The sequence below is a fragment of the Adiantum capillus-veneris genome, chromosome 4 (genome assembly GCF_014529385.1).
Source record: "Adiantum capillus-veneris isolate H3 chromosome 4, ASM1452938v2, whole genome shotgun sequence".
In the NCBI taxonomy this organism is placed as follows: Eukaryota; Viridiplantae; Streptophyta; class Polypodiopsida; order Polypodiales; family Pteridaceae; genus Adiantum; species Adiantum capillus-veneris.
The window spans coordinates 124,940,328-124,955,409 of NC_140934.1; the positions used below are offsets into that span (position 1 = coordinate 124,940,328).

General features: G+C 47.0%; 1 protein-coding gene across 5 annotated transcripts in view; it reads right to left on the reverse strand.

The window, feature by feature from the left end:
* GCN2 (protein kinase family protein) overlaps nucleotides 1-15,082 on the reverse strand; it is a 253,789-nt gene that overhangs the window by 205,222 nt on the left and 33,485 nt on the right. The gene's annotated exons all lie outside the window — the stretch shown is intronic.

Here is a 15,082-nt window from a genome sequence, read left to right on the forward strand (position 1 = left end):
TCTCTCTCTCTCTCTCTCTCTCTCTCTCTCTCTCTCTCTCTCTCTCTCTCTCTCTCTCTATTTTGTAACAGATTGGTCTCATAGGTCATTTTGGCCTTTTGAAGACGTTAATATAACATTTCATTCCATTTCATTTCTCTCTCTTCACTTCAAAAAAAGTGGGGCTTTGACCCTTTGCATTACTTAAAAATTGACCATTCGATCATATACAAGAAATATGGGAAAAACCCTCACGGATGTACAATGAGATCATGGGGAAATATCCCATAACAAACTACAAGATACATTTGGGAATCAAAGGTGGTGCAGTGTAGCTATCTAGATAGTGATCAAATCTACACCCAAAGCTCTGTCCACTTCGGCCGATGTAGCGAAAACCACCAAGTCAAGTGCTCGATATCCTGCTAATATAAAGCATCCTCTATAAAAACCTCCTGTAGGAGTTCACAAAAGCCAGGGAATTGTGAAACCCCTAGGTCATGCCTCCAAAATCATTCGCATCCACTCTCACATTTCCTAAAGGTGCACCCCAAAAAAGGATGCAAATCTACGGCACAACCAAATTATAAGAGAGGCAAGGGGGACCCAGTCCCTGTCCACCTCAAAAGCCAAGGTAAGGTACCAAGATGCACATCTCTCTGACCAAACCAACTTCTCTAAGGCCTCTCGAAACTTACTCTCAAACAATCTGCAAATCGTCTCATCTCCATAAAGTAATTGGCCTCAACTATTGTTTGCTCCTGTATGGTATCAAAGACAACCTCCCTCATCCAAAAGGAGTCATCAAGTAAAACCTGCATTCTAAATCTAATCATGGGAGCTCTCTCTCTACCGAGGAAAATGTGGCGTGTTCTTGACAACTGCACAAAAAGCATGTCGACACACAGTGACCCACTCCTCAAAGACACATCTGTAGATCTCCATGAACCAAGACTCACTCTCTTGTTCTCCTTGAACAGTGCCTATTAGGAGGGGCACCTACGACTGAATCTCCAGGGGATCCAAAGTCTAGTGGACGGGCCTATCCTGGGGCAGCTCACGCTCATCCTAAACTACCATCGATTGCTGATCCTCCTCAATTCCTCTATCCAAATGCCTTGGTTCCTCCTCTTGATCCTGGTTTGATAACCTCTCCTCCGAAGGTCTGTCTAGGGCCTACTCTTCCTTTGCCAACCTCTATCTCACTACCCTTCTGTAGCCAAGGATAGGTTGTGTCTTTACTTGTCTACCTGCCTGTCTCTGTGTTTGTCTCTATGTCTACTCAACACTTTGTTGTTGATCACTCCGCTGCTGCTCCTTTGTTGCTATGTAAAACTCTGATGTGTCTGTTGTGGCTGCGAGGGTTGTCTCCTCCTCCAACCGATATGTCACTGCTGACGTCCACTAGGGCAATTCCTCACCGAGTGCCCCATCTTATGGCATTTAAGGCACAGGTCTGATCTACCTGTAACCACAATCCTTTGCAAGTGCAACACCCCTTTCCACTCAAAAGTGATGGTACCAGGAAAGACTGTGAAAGGGGTAGTAGCCACCTCTATAGATGGCACAGATGTCTCAAGTTGCATTGAACGTATACATGGTATGCCAAAGATAAAACCCATCTAGATCAACACGTCTGGCAACCAAAAATGTGCAGGCAACTCTTGGAAAGCTATTTTTACTGGATAGTTCGAAACCTGACATCTGTCTTCAAAAGCGGCTAATGTAAAATCCTCGTACCACAGATGCAAATAAATTAATCAGTCCCCAAAGCCGAGAGGAGTGCGGTCGATGACCCTAGAGGTAAGTTCCTTTGATGACAAAATAGCGATAAAAGTACCTTTGTCTCCATTTTGCCTTCATCCAAACCAATTAGAGTGCATGAGAGCCACTCTCGAATGTTCACACAAGCACAGGAGCACCCTACCAAGCGGTCTACAATCCCTCTTTGAGAGAGAACGTAAATGTGATCACCAATCTTGCGTTGTAGATCCCCTCTCTCTCTCTCTCTCTCTCTCTCTCTCTCTCTCTCTCTCTCGCGCGCAGGGATGAGCAAGATAGGTACATGTGGGTGAGATTGAGAGCAGAGACAGGCAGATATCTTTACGTTGCTATTTGCTACTTTCCCCCGAATACGTCAGTGTATGCACCACCCAGAGGACAGTCCCCCTTTTCTATTTCGGATGATGACATCTGGGAGTTCTCTAGAGATGGTGACATCACCATTCTAGGGGATTTCGATGCTAGGACTGCTCATCATTAGACAGGTTTTTATGATACTTCAGAAGAGATGCTGAGAGAGTTGGATGTAGCAGAGACAGGCCTATCCAGACTATCACAAGATGGGGAGCATACTGAGTATGGACGACACTTGATAGACATGGGGACTGCACATGGATTGGTCATCTTGAATGGCCTACAGAGATTTCCCGCTACGGGGGGTTTTACATGCTTTCCACACAGACATGGAGCTAGCACAGTGGATTATGTCATGGCACAGCCGACTCTCATCTCTAGTATCCAGGACCTCACAGTTGGACCCAAACCTATTGGTGTGGCAGTGGACCATGCTCTTGTGTCGCTGGCCATCTCTTTCGAGTTTAGTGTAGCCCAAAGGCCACAGGCAGCAGCTCCTACTCACTACACCTTCACGCGGGAGACGGACTCTGCATACATAGATGGGATCTACAGACGCTTGTGTACAGAAGAGCCAGGGCGACCTTTGGAGGAGCTTACTACTATAATGATGCAGACGTGACATGATGCAGCAGCAGAGGCATACCCACAACAACATCCTGAGCAGAGACGTCGTTCTGGGAGCATGCCCCAGAACAGCTGGTATGACGAGGAATGCCGAGAGACCAGAGCTAGACTTCAGAGAGAGGTGCTTTTGGGGGACATCACTCACAGACAATCACAGATTGACTTCCGACGCCTAGTGCGGCGGAAGAAGAGAGCATTTTTGGCTCGCCTAGAGCAGGATCTATACCAGCTATTCTTGAGTCAAGACTCACGTGAGGCATGGCGGCTCTTTCATGAGCACTCCACTCCCCTTGCCATTACCTCCACAAAGGGTTGGGGCCAGTACGCGTCATCTCTGTACACAGTTCCTTGACAGCCGCCCCTTCCCGACCCCGCCAATCCTTGCCCCCATACATGTGCTTTTTTTCACCGCTGAGATGGTGAGGAAGGCCATTGATAGGATGAGGACTGGGAGAGCATATGATTATGATGGCTTAGTGGCTGAGCACTTCATGCATGCCAGAGATCTACTAGCAGAGCTCCTAGCAGTTATGTTTAACCGTGCCATGTGTGAGGGCTTGCCTGATACTTGGAGCCTATCTACTATTGTACCTATCCTCAAGTCAGGAGACCCTATGGAGCCTGGGAATTATCGCACTATCATGATCGGACACACATTGGCACGGTTGTACGCATCCATTCTTGAGCAGCAGCTGAGTAGATGGGCAGAGAAGGAAGGGATACGCACAGCCGGGCAGGCAAGATTCAAGAGAGGTTTTTCTACTCTTGACCAGATCTTGACACTCAGAGCCATCATTGAGGAGGGCAGATCACATGGGAGACGGATCTATTGCAGCTTTGTGGACTTCCGCAAAGCATTTGACACCGTACCCAGAGCTAGATTGATGCGCAGATTACAGGAGATGGGAGTACCCACCGAGCTCATTTGGGGGGTCATGGCACTGTACAGGTCAGTAGTGGGGGATGTACGCACCTCAGAGGGCCTATCTACAGCGGGTCATTCCACTATTGGGGTGAAGCAGGGTTGCCCGCTCTCTCTTACTCTGTTTGGTATGTATGTGGATGAGGTTTCTGACTACATTGAGAGAGATGGTGATAGAGGTGCACAACTGGCAAGAACATGGATCCCAATATTGTTATATGTTGATGATATTGTGTTGATCTCCGACTCTCCAGAGGGGCTTTGCATAGCTTTGCCCATGAAAGCGGCTTGTCTGTCAACCTTGGTATAACCAAGGTCATGGTATTTAATACGACCCCACAGTGGATCAGGAGGTCAGCGCCAGCATTCACATACGGCCGGGAGACAGTGGAGTATACAGATGCTTACACCTACCTTGGAGTGGGTTTTAGTGGACCAGCATTTTCATTGAGAAGAGAAGCAGAGACTAGATTGACCAGAGCCCATGCAGCATTGGGTAGATTGGAGAGGATGTGTTCACATGTTCAGTTTCAGGAGCCTCGGACGAAGCTCTGGCTCTCTGACACCCTAGTGGCTTCTGCATTGCTCTATGGAGCTGAGATTTGGGGACCTTCATTGGACCATCATGGGAGCACAAGTCGCACTGATGGATGGGGGGCCATGGAGAAGCCACTAGTCTCTCTGATCTCACGGCTCATTAGAGTCAAGGCTTCAATACCACGTGCCATTATACGATCAGAGCTAGCTGCCCGCCCTCTAGTGGTTGAGGCGCTCACCAGATTTGTCTCCTTCATACACCACATTTGGGAACTTCCCAGAAACAGATACGCCCGCCTTGCACTTGAGTCCTCTCGACAGTTAGCCATGCAAGGAGATACAACATGCTAGTATGGGGAGATGACATCATGGTTTTAGGCGCATGGGTTCAGCATAGACACACTGCCCCCCTTCCAGTACTCACTAGATGCACCCTCTCTGACTCTCACACAGTCCGAGATCACCAAGCTCATCCACCAGGACCTGACTCAGCTAGACATCAGGACGACATGGATACAACCAGCACAGGAGCTGGGCACAAAGATGGCTTTCTACAGAGAGCATCTTTTCCAGCTTACGGAGGACAGTTTTGTGACGAGACCTAGATACATGGACACCCACTTGTCTCATGGGATACGGTGTGCTATTGGCTAGATACGCACATCTTCACACCAGCTGCGGATCAAGACTGGGAGATACAGCAGAGTACCAGCAGAGGCCAGGACATGCCTCCTATGTGACTTGGAGCCTGAGACAGAGTTGCACTACACATGCCACTGCCCCGTCTACTACGAGATACGCGGCCGCTTCCACTGCCTGTTCAGAGAGGGATTCAGACCACTCTCCAGAGTCATGCGATACGAGGATCAGAGATGCTTGGGTCTGTTTTTGCTCGAGCTGCGCACACAGAGAGAGCTTGATGAGAGGAGAGGCCAGCCAATCTCAGAGACGGATCACAGACTTCTTTAGAGCAGACACTGGACACCCGGAGGAGCTATTACGACAGCAGAGCTCACCGCCTCACACCGAAGGCACACTCATCGACCGAGCGACCGAGCGACCGAGATCCAGACGCCCACGACTGCGGAGGACTACATAGCATCGATGGAGGTTGCATCAGAGGATTCGGATCACTTTGGCCCAACATGCACGACGCCCGGTCAGGCTATTGACCATGGAGGAGATTGATGAGATCCGCCAGCGACCGATGCTGGATCTTTTGTGATCTGTGATTTAGCTATCCCACCTAGCTGGATCTTTTGTGATCTATGATTTAGCTATCCCACCTATCTGCTTAGATCACACCTAGCTGTTTCAGATTCCATAGCATTTTATTCCGTCATTTTATTTTGTCGTTGTCATTTTTGTTACTTTGACTTTGTATCAAATCCACCACATTGTAACTTTCTGGTCTCATAAGTCATTCTGGCCTTCTGAAGACGTTAACATTTCATTTCATTTCATCTCTCTCTCTCTCTCTCTCTCTCTCTCTCTCTCTCTCTCTCTCTCTCTCTCTGTGTGTGTGTGTGTGTGTGTGTGTGTGTGTGTGTCGGATTGGACTTTATTGGACACACCTTTTGTTTCCATTTGTACCCGCAGCATTTATAGTTCTCTTACTGCAATTTAGAAGAGCCATTTGCCTCTGAAGAAACGTTTGTTCCTATGGCGGTGTTTCATGGGAGTTCTCCCTGTTGGAACTCTCTTCAGTGCGCGTTGCATCAGCTCTTCTCGTAAAGTCAGATGTTTAACCTATGACGAGACTGTAAGACACCTACTTTGGGATTGTCACTTCACCGGGGACTTCCTTGACCGCATATCAGCCTGTATGCGCCTCAGCTTTCCCTCGGTAGTTTTCCACAAACGGTGTTGGGCTTTTGACATTCTTCCAACTTCCAACTTCCCTTCAATGTTTTGCAGTCTTCTTCACATGGGTCACATTTTGAACTCTATGGTCTTTGTGGCATCAACGCAATTTTCGCATGTTCCATCAGAATGATGTGGATCCCTTTCCTTTGTTCAAGATTTCACTAGGCAATCCTTACATTTTTCCCTTGATGTTGGGGACATCTCCCCAGATATCCTACTACTCTCCTATGTTTGATTTTAGAGCCTTCACATTACGGAACACTTCTGTTTTCTTCCCGTTGTATCTGGTCTTTCTTATGGGTTTTCCTAACTCTAAGATTTCCCACTTGTATTTTATAAAAAGAAAAAAAAAGTGTGGTGCTACGCGCGCGCGCGCGTGTGTGTGTGTGTGTGTGTGTGTGTGTGTGTGTGAGAGAGAGAGAGAGATTTTGTTCCTTTAGCTTTCCTTTAATAATTTTATCGCCAGTATTCACGCACTGTGTTAATTGAGTTTTCTAGTTCTTTCGTGCTTAGATTGTTCATTCAATGGTTTTTGGCAATAGCTTTGCCTCGTCTTATTCTCAAAACTTCATCTCCCTTCCAGTCTGCGTAATATTTCATGTCTAAGCTTCAATTAGATTCTGACAAGTTCTATAAGCGCAAGAAAACATGGCTCTTGAGATTCTCGACAATTATGCAAGTTTTGCATGCATGTTTGAGAGAGAACTTCTTAGGTGCCCTAAATCTTAGGAAGATGCTTTGGCTTCCACCGAAATTTTCATTCCCGCCAAAGATCTCATGGATCCTTTGCATCAATATGCTCAATGTGCAGTGATCTAAAAAAATTTCTTATGCATAGGATGTAGCACAGTGGGTCAATTGTTGTCTTAAAAGACGAGCAATGCAGGGTGTTTTCTTTGGTGCTAGAGGATTCTATGAGATTTTGCTTTCTGGTGTGACTGCTAAGAATCAGCTGCTGGAAATGTCTCCTGTTTTCCATGGCACTCGGATGATTCATGTTTTGCTTTTGTCTTTGACAAAAGACTATCAGAGCTTGATAAGGCATCAATGTCTTGTGTAGGTGGAAATTCAAGACTTTCCCAAAACTTGGAAACATCTATAGCCTGTTATTGTTGCGACACTCGGAAAGGTTATACGTCCTTCGAAATTGGATGCAAACACCAATAGATTTTGTATACTTGGGACACTGATAAACCAGCCCCAAAAGTCATAATGTTGTACTCCGGTGATCCTAATATTGGTAAAGGACCTTTCAAGCTTGAATGGGAAAATTTTGCAGGGGCATTACTTTAAATGTGGCAAATTTGGTCATATGCAGTCTGAGTGTTCTAAACTTGATCTGCAGTCTCCGCCTTCTGCTATTCCTTATGCTCTTAAGACACACAATAAGGCTTCTTGTGTTTCCAATAGCGAGTTAGCCTCAGTGTCAAGAATCAAGCACGATGAATCTTCTACGTATCTTAAGCCTCAAGTTGAAAAAGGTTAAGGCAAACAATCTCTAACTCCTCAATCAAATCAAAATGCAAGCTCTGAAGGCAAACCACCTCAAGTTGCATCTTCTGAAGCTTGGCAACGGCCCACAAATCCTTTTTTAGCTGGAGGACCTGCAATTTCAAGGAATTTTTTATCGGATGCTTCTGAAGGAAAGCCGTCAGCTATCTCAGATGCAATTGTGACTGATAAAAGGCTTTAGCTAAAGCTTGGAGTAAAGTGATCACACACTCCTACGAGGATGCTCTTCTTAATGCTGCATTCTCACGCTCCCTAGAAGATACTCGTTTTGCGCCCTCTTCCTTTGGAAATGTTGCACTTCATGCTCATGTGCCCATGGGCACAGCTTGATAGTGACTTCTTTTATTCTATGGCTATCCGTTCATACATATGCATCATCATCTAAAGTGCATGATATACAACGTGCGAGGTCGATGCAACCATAATAAATGGAAGCTCACCTCGCATTATGTACATACATGCAAAGCAGATATAGTTATCTACAAGACCATAATCAGCATGAATTTGCTGGTCAATCTTCTCACTTTGCGGGCTATAAAATTATGTATGCCGGTTGTTCCGGGTATTCCGAAGTTGCAATATTAGTGCGACAAAACTTGAATCTTGTGGTTGCCTTCAATGATCCATTGGGTCGTTGGATGGTAATACAATGTATTATTTATAGTGAGATGTATGAATTTGTTGGGATCTACGCCTATATTGCTTCTATGCAAAGAGCTCACCTTTGGACAGATCTCATGTGTTATCCATGGTCCCACGATGCTTTTTGGGTAGGCGATTTCAATAATGCTCCATCGTCAAATCCTCTCATATGCTCGCTACAGAAAGAATAGCATGGAACAATTTCACATCTACAGCATCATATTTGGATTTATGGTCACATACAAAGCCTCATGTCTTGGAATTTACCTTTTCAAATACAACAATTGTAGCTTACAGAGCAAGATTAGATCGTTGGTATACGTTGAATGCATCATAATATGATAGCTTTGTAAGTAAGATGTGGGTAGACTACTTATTGCAATTATCGGATCATTGTCCTCTATGGTTGGGTCTCTACTTCGGTATGCCAATGGATGATGCTCCCCTCCAAAGGAGACGGTTATTACATGTAAATCATGCTTATGTATCGCATGAAGCTTTCCGACGGATGGTGGAAGCTGTAATTGTTCCTTTGGTAATCAAATATGTCTAGATCCCGATATTACTTGGTTTCGTTTTGTGATGCGAATGCAATCTGTCATTGAAGATTATGGGAGGTGGTTTATGCATAAACAATGGTAACACCTTACTTCAGCAAAACATGCATGTCGGCAACTAAATGAATTAGCAGATGTAAGGCCTTTAACTGAAGGAGAACTCCAGCAATTAAGCCAAGCACAATCCTGTTTGATGACTAATGATCGTTGCAATCTAAGAAAATGGAAAATAAGGGCAAGGCAAGCTGCATTCATGGATAATGGATGTTCCTGAAATCAATTTTTCAAAAATCTAGACGCTCGCTGCTGTTGCGCTCCCCCCTGTCTCTTCGTCATCACTAGCAGCTCCCCCACCCCCCGCTACCCATCCTCCTCACTACCTGCTGCCTAAGTTGCTCCCCCTCCCCTCGCCCCCTGCCTTTGCTGCCCACCCCCCCCCCCCCCCCCCCCCCCCCCCCCCCCCCCCCCCCCCCCCCCCCCCCCCCCCCCCCCCCCCCTTCTTTTTTCCCGTTTCGTTTCTCCTCGTCGGGTTTCGTCAGCAACCCTTTGGACTCGCTAGGCGCGATTCGCTCTAGCAGGAGAACTCTGTCTTCTCGCCTTCATTGCAGTAGCAAACACAGATGAAAGCTCATTGAAACCAGCCCGTAGGGCGGTAGACTTTAGCTTTCACCCGAATCTTTACTTGATAAACTTTACTTTAACTTTACGACACAAAGAAACTTCACGAATAAACCTGTGACTAGAATTAACACTTCAAACAAAGCACGGCTTGGCAACGAGAGCACTGCAGCCTTCCAAGCAAACACCAATACCCTATTGGTCCCAAAGAGTGGCGTCCCTTTCTGTATTACTTTATTCTTATTACACTTAAAAAAAACCTGTAAACTTCTACAAGCTATTCCAATTCCCTAGCTTCCCCGAAGCTCCTGGGACCTGTAGGCATCAAAATTGGTCAAAACCCTAAACCTGCAAAAATTACAGCAAGCTGTAATTCTCTGTTTTGCACTCCGATTTGCGAGCCGATCACTCCTATGAGTAGCCCTCGAGCTCCCCAACTGTCGGGTCACTTGCCCTTTGAATTAGACGAGATTCCTCGCGGGAAATCTCTCTAATTGTCATGTACAAGCACCCAAGGCTCCCCTTGCATACCTTGCAATTTAGGTGCGAAACCCTAAACCTGCAGAAAAACACAGCAGGCTGTAATTTTCTTTTTCGCATCATTTTGAGCGGATCAAACACGTCTACGCATGTCTCATAGGCTCGTGCACGCAAGGGGACAATTCTCTTTTGAATCGGACGAGTTTTCACACGAGAAAACTCTCCGTTTTGGCATTCCTTTGCGATGGAACTGTGTATACCTGTAGGGGATTAGCAATTAGCGAATCCGGTTCCTGTACAAAAGGCTCTTGCCTTGGCAAACGCACATAAAACCCCAAAACTGTACATGGTCATCTGAAAAGCCCAACTAGAAAGCATCACCTTATGTGCTAAGGGGGAAGAGAGAGATGCACGAGAGCAAATCATCGCGCTGCATGATAGAAGGGAGAAGGCAAGCTTTCCATTAAAGTTGTGATCACTCACACACACACTGTGTGAGAGTGTGCGTGTGCAGGAGCGTGAGAGAGGAGAGGAGAGAGAGACAGTAGACACAACACAAAACGCTGGAGTAGGGGAAGAGGGGGCGATCGCCCCCTGATTACCAGAGCATGAAACCGTACAATGCAAGATGCTATCTATGTGAAGTGGGTATCTAGCCTAGGAACCGTCATGAGAATGACCGAAAGCCTATCAATGCATGAACCTATAACCCAATGTTGCCAGGTAGCTTGCGCCATAAACGTCCTCCGAAACAAGGAAAGCCAAACTAAACAGTCTGCACTGTAGAAGCTACTGTAAGCTGCATCAGTCACCGATAGACCGCACGGACCACCACCAGATGGTGCCCTGTCAGTAGGTAGGGTAATCCAAGATGAGGGGAAAGCCAGACTCAACAGTCTACGTTGTGAAGGGCCTCTGAGAAGAGGTGTGGTCAGACCAAGCTGTCTGCACCGTGATCAGCCTGTATGAAGAAGGGAAGCCAAACAGGCCAGCCTACACTGTGAATAATCTTTGAGAAGAGGAAAGGCCTGTATCTCCTGCCTCCAATCTTCCGGTGTCAGCCAAAACAAAATCCGCGCCAACAATGCCACCAAACCGCATCTCAGTGTGGCTCTCAATGTGAATGAGCTGGGAATGGCCTACTACCAAGTCGAGGGATAAGTTTGTTGTAAGGTTACCGAGGATGAGTGTATGCAACTCTGAAGGTAGCAATCCAAATGATCAGGAGTGTAGAAGAGAAACTGCACTACCATCCAAGCCAAGCTCCCGGTGACTCTGGATGTAGTCGCGGGATGCCTAATCTCCCACATCTCGCGGGTAATGTCTCCAAGAGAGTCCAAAGCACTAAAGTCCCATTCCAGTCTGTTTATCCAAGCAATAAACCTGTCCAAGAAGACCCACTTCACATAGATAGCATCTGGCATTGTACGGTTTCATGCTCTGGTAGTCAGGGGGGCTGATCACCCCCTCTTCCCCTACACCAGCGTTATGTGTTGTGTCTATTGTCTCTCTCCTCTCCTGTCTCACGCTTCCGCACACGCGCACTCACATGGTATCAGAGCACAACTCTTCATGGTCTAGGTGCATCACCTTCCTGCATAAGGTTCTCCTCCCAAGGGCTGAATCAGCCAACGTTTCTGCAATAGCCAGGCAAACGAAAGAACATGGAGTGTTTCCGTCGTGGAGAACTTCTCTGCCGCCTGGGTTTTTGCCCCTACACCTGGCAATCAGTCATCTGGCACCCAGCATTGGCCTCCTCAGGTCTTTTCATCGCCGCAAAAACCCTTCGCCATCTTCGTTTTCTGCCCCCACCTGTGTTTTTGGGCAGATACACCAGCGTTTTCGGCAAGAGAAGGGCAGCGCTTGGCCACACCCACCTTGGATCTTGCCCCCTCCTACCCATCTCAGCATCCGGTGCTTTGCCGGCAACATTCCTCTTCATTTCCATCATTCCCCACTGCTGTTTTCTCTGTTTTCCGCCCACCTGGGGCTGTGACATTGATTCCCCACCCTCCCTAGACCCTTTGAACCGCTCTGGACCATGCCGGGAGCGTACGAGCACGCTCAAATTCGTTGGACAGCAGCGTTTTCATCACCTTGCAGTTGTGTTTTTGGGTGGACAGCAGCCACAAGGTTTGAGTTTTTTCCAGAGGATGAGGTTGCTACCTCCTGCCAGGACACCATCCGATGGTGGTCCATGTGGTCTCTCAGTGACTACTGCAGTAAACACGGTAGCTTCGACATCGGCTTGATCATCTACGGGCGTATGATCCTTGGTAGATCCATTCATTCCAGCCATCATTCGACGGTTGTGCACTTTAGAGGGGGTGATGACTTGTGGTTTGTTTTGGGTACACCTATGCACTCATGAGAGGAGTTCACACGAGATATGGCCATGCTCGTGGCATATGGGATTCCGACATTCCTAGAGAAGACACCACCATTTTGGGTGGACAGACTTTTGCCACTTGACCTGGACACGTCAGATCACTTGCTTACACATGAGAATTTACATGGACTTAGGGAGAGGATCTTTTGTTCTCCCTGGCCTCATATATATGAGTGCCCAATGGAGGTCGAGCAGTGCAGATGCTGCCCCATGACCCAGCATGAAAATGTCGTGTATAGGGCGCCTGGACAAAAGAGAAGGCGGCCGGCCCAAAAGTGGACGGCCGGACAAAGCAACCTACATGCATATGCTATGGGTGTGCAAACCCGGAGGCACACTAGCCGTACATGCATGGCCTAGACCTAAGTGAAGCAACAGAGTGGTGTACATGACTGTGGAGCACACTTACTCAAAAATCAGCCTCAACCTCAATTTTGGGTGCCCCCTCTTGGGATGAGATATCTTGGATTGACTGTTGACCTGCAGGTTGCTCTCCTACTGCCATGTGTCCAATTTGCTCCTTTTGATTTAATTCCTAGTGTCCACCAACTTATAAAGTCCTGTCGAGGGGCCTAAATGACTTTGAACTGAGCCTAGCCACTTCTTTATTAGTCGGATTCCAATGCCGATCAGCCCAACCATCTCGTGGCTGCCTAGCCTTGACTCTTGCGGGTGAAACTCTCGGCCGACGGCCGTTTCACACTGTGCCATGTAATATCCGAGCATTTCTGATTTCAACAAGAGTGTCCCAAAAACTAAATGAAAAATCACGGGAAAGAAACCAGCAAATATATATAATGGTTGTCACAGTCTCGTGACACTCGTGCTCCCCTCCCCCTCAGAGCGACTCAGATAAGTCCCCTTGTTCGACCCTACGAGCCTACCATCCGACTTGCTTTGTCACCACCAGAGCAAGCGAGTCTTGTAGCAGAGGTGGAGCCGCTTCACGTTACCTCTGCTATCTGTAAGATTATTGGCAGTCAACCTAGCAAAGGCGAGGTGCGCGACCTCCTACATGCACGTCTCCTAACAAAAGTGGGAAAGATAATCGATATACAGCTTCTCCGGTGAGGGTTCTACCAAATCGAGTTTGAGACTCCCGAGATGGCTGCCAAGGTCATTTCGATGAGCCCGCTGGCCAACCAAGCGGTCAGGGCTCATTTCCAACAGTGACGCCATGGTTTCGACCCAGCTTCAGATGTTCTTGCCGAGAAAGCAGATCTTCCCATTTCGATTTGCTTCCCCAGCTTGAGGAGAGAGTACCTCCTGCTTCGTTCCAGGATTAGTCTAGGAGACCCTGCACACAACAGCTTCAGTTGTTGCCAAGGCTGCAAGTATACCCACAGTACGCGTTCTGGTTTGAGACACCCACACTCTCCCGAAGGTAGTTCTCCTATTGAGGGTGAGTGGCCACTAGCTCCACCAGAGGGTGGAGTATTCGGGACTCCCTAACCAGTGTTTCATTTTGTAAACAGATGGGCCATATAGCGAAGGCTTGTCCTCGCAGGAGATCTCAACCTTCATTTTTTTCGAAGTCTGGCTAAAAGACATCCCCATAAGGCTTAATGCCTTTCTCAAAAGAATGTAAGGATAATTGAGGATGTGGTCAATGATCAGGGTCGGGTGCTTTCGTTGCCAAATGCTATGAGCAGATATAGCCTTGGATTGCATTATAGGCCTTTATGGCACATAATCCATGAGATGCTATCTCCCTTTTCACCGAATACTATCTCTTGTGGCTGATGACCACGATCAAGATTGGCGTATTCTGGGCATTTCCCTCATGTAAATCTCAGCTAAACGTCTCTATCAAAAGATGCAGCCTGATCCATGGATTGATGATTATTGCAATGCACTATGGAAAATGAATAAATCAACATGATGGTGACAAAAAAGGCTGCGAGATGTTTGGAACAGCGGTCTTCCTCTGAAAGAGAGATTATTCTTCGGAAGATGCCTAACAAGGGTATTACCTCTTGGATGTTACCTCGAAGCAAGTCACATTGCATCAACTTGATGTGACTTTGTTTGCAAAGTCGCTCGATCCTTGAGATTACAATTTCCCTCACAGCATTTTGGAAAGCACTTTTGGTTGTTTGGAGTGCTTCCTTCCTGCCCCTCTAAGATCTCATAAGCTCCTCTTTACTTGGGTACGCTTCTCGTTACTTTGAGGTATCTGGAACTTAAGAAACAGGAGAATGTTTCGTCAGCCTCAATCCGATATTTTTGCCGCATTCAAGCTCTTCTTACGGCAAACATTACAGTTCTCTTTTGACAGCAGTGACTTATCTTTGAACACTTCCGAGATTTTCTTCACCTGTTTTTAGAGCTCTACTCCCGCATGCATACTCTTGATGCATAGCCTTTATCATTTGTATACTTCTCCATTTTTGGTGGGTTTTCTCTGTCTTGAGGTTTCCCACTGGTAATAAAGCATTACAAAAACAGAGTGTGTGGCGCTACTCTAGTAGGGTTCGAGCAATGGGCCACTTGCCACATCAGCAGTCGGTGACAGTTTGAAGGGGCTACCATCTTGATTAAAGGGCAAGAAGAGGGTTCACAGTTTGAGGAGGCTACAATCTTGATTAGACACAAGAAGAGGCCAGCAGGAGGGTGCAATAGATAATGAAGAAATCTCTCACACACCAGTCAAAAAAAATACCCAAACAAGTATTCATTGGCCAAACATACGCGTTCTTCATGTTCTAAGCTGGCAAAGATGGAACCTTGGTGTGTTCCATGGCATTCTTGGCAAGGTGGTAGGCCAAAAAAACATCATTGCAGCATGCCAAGGGCGCATTCCAGTAGGTTCTTGTA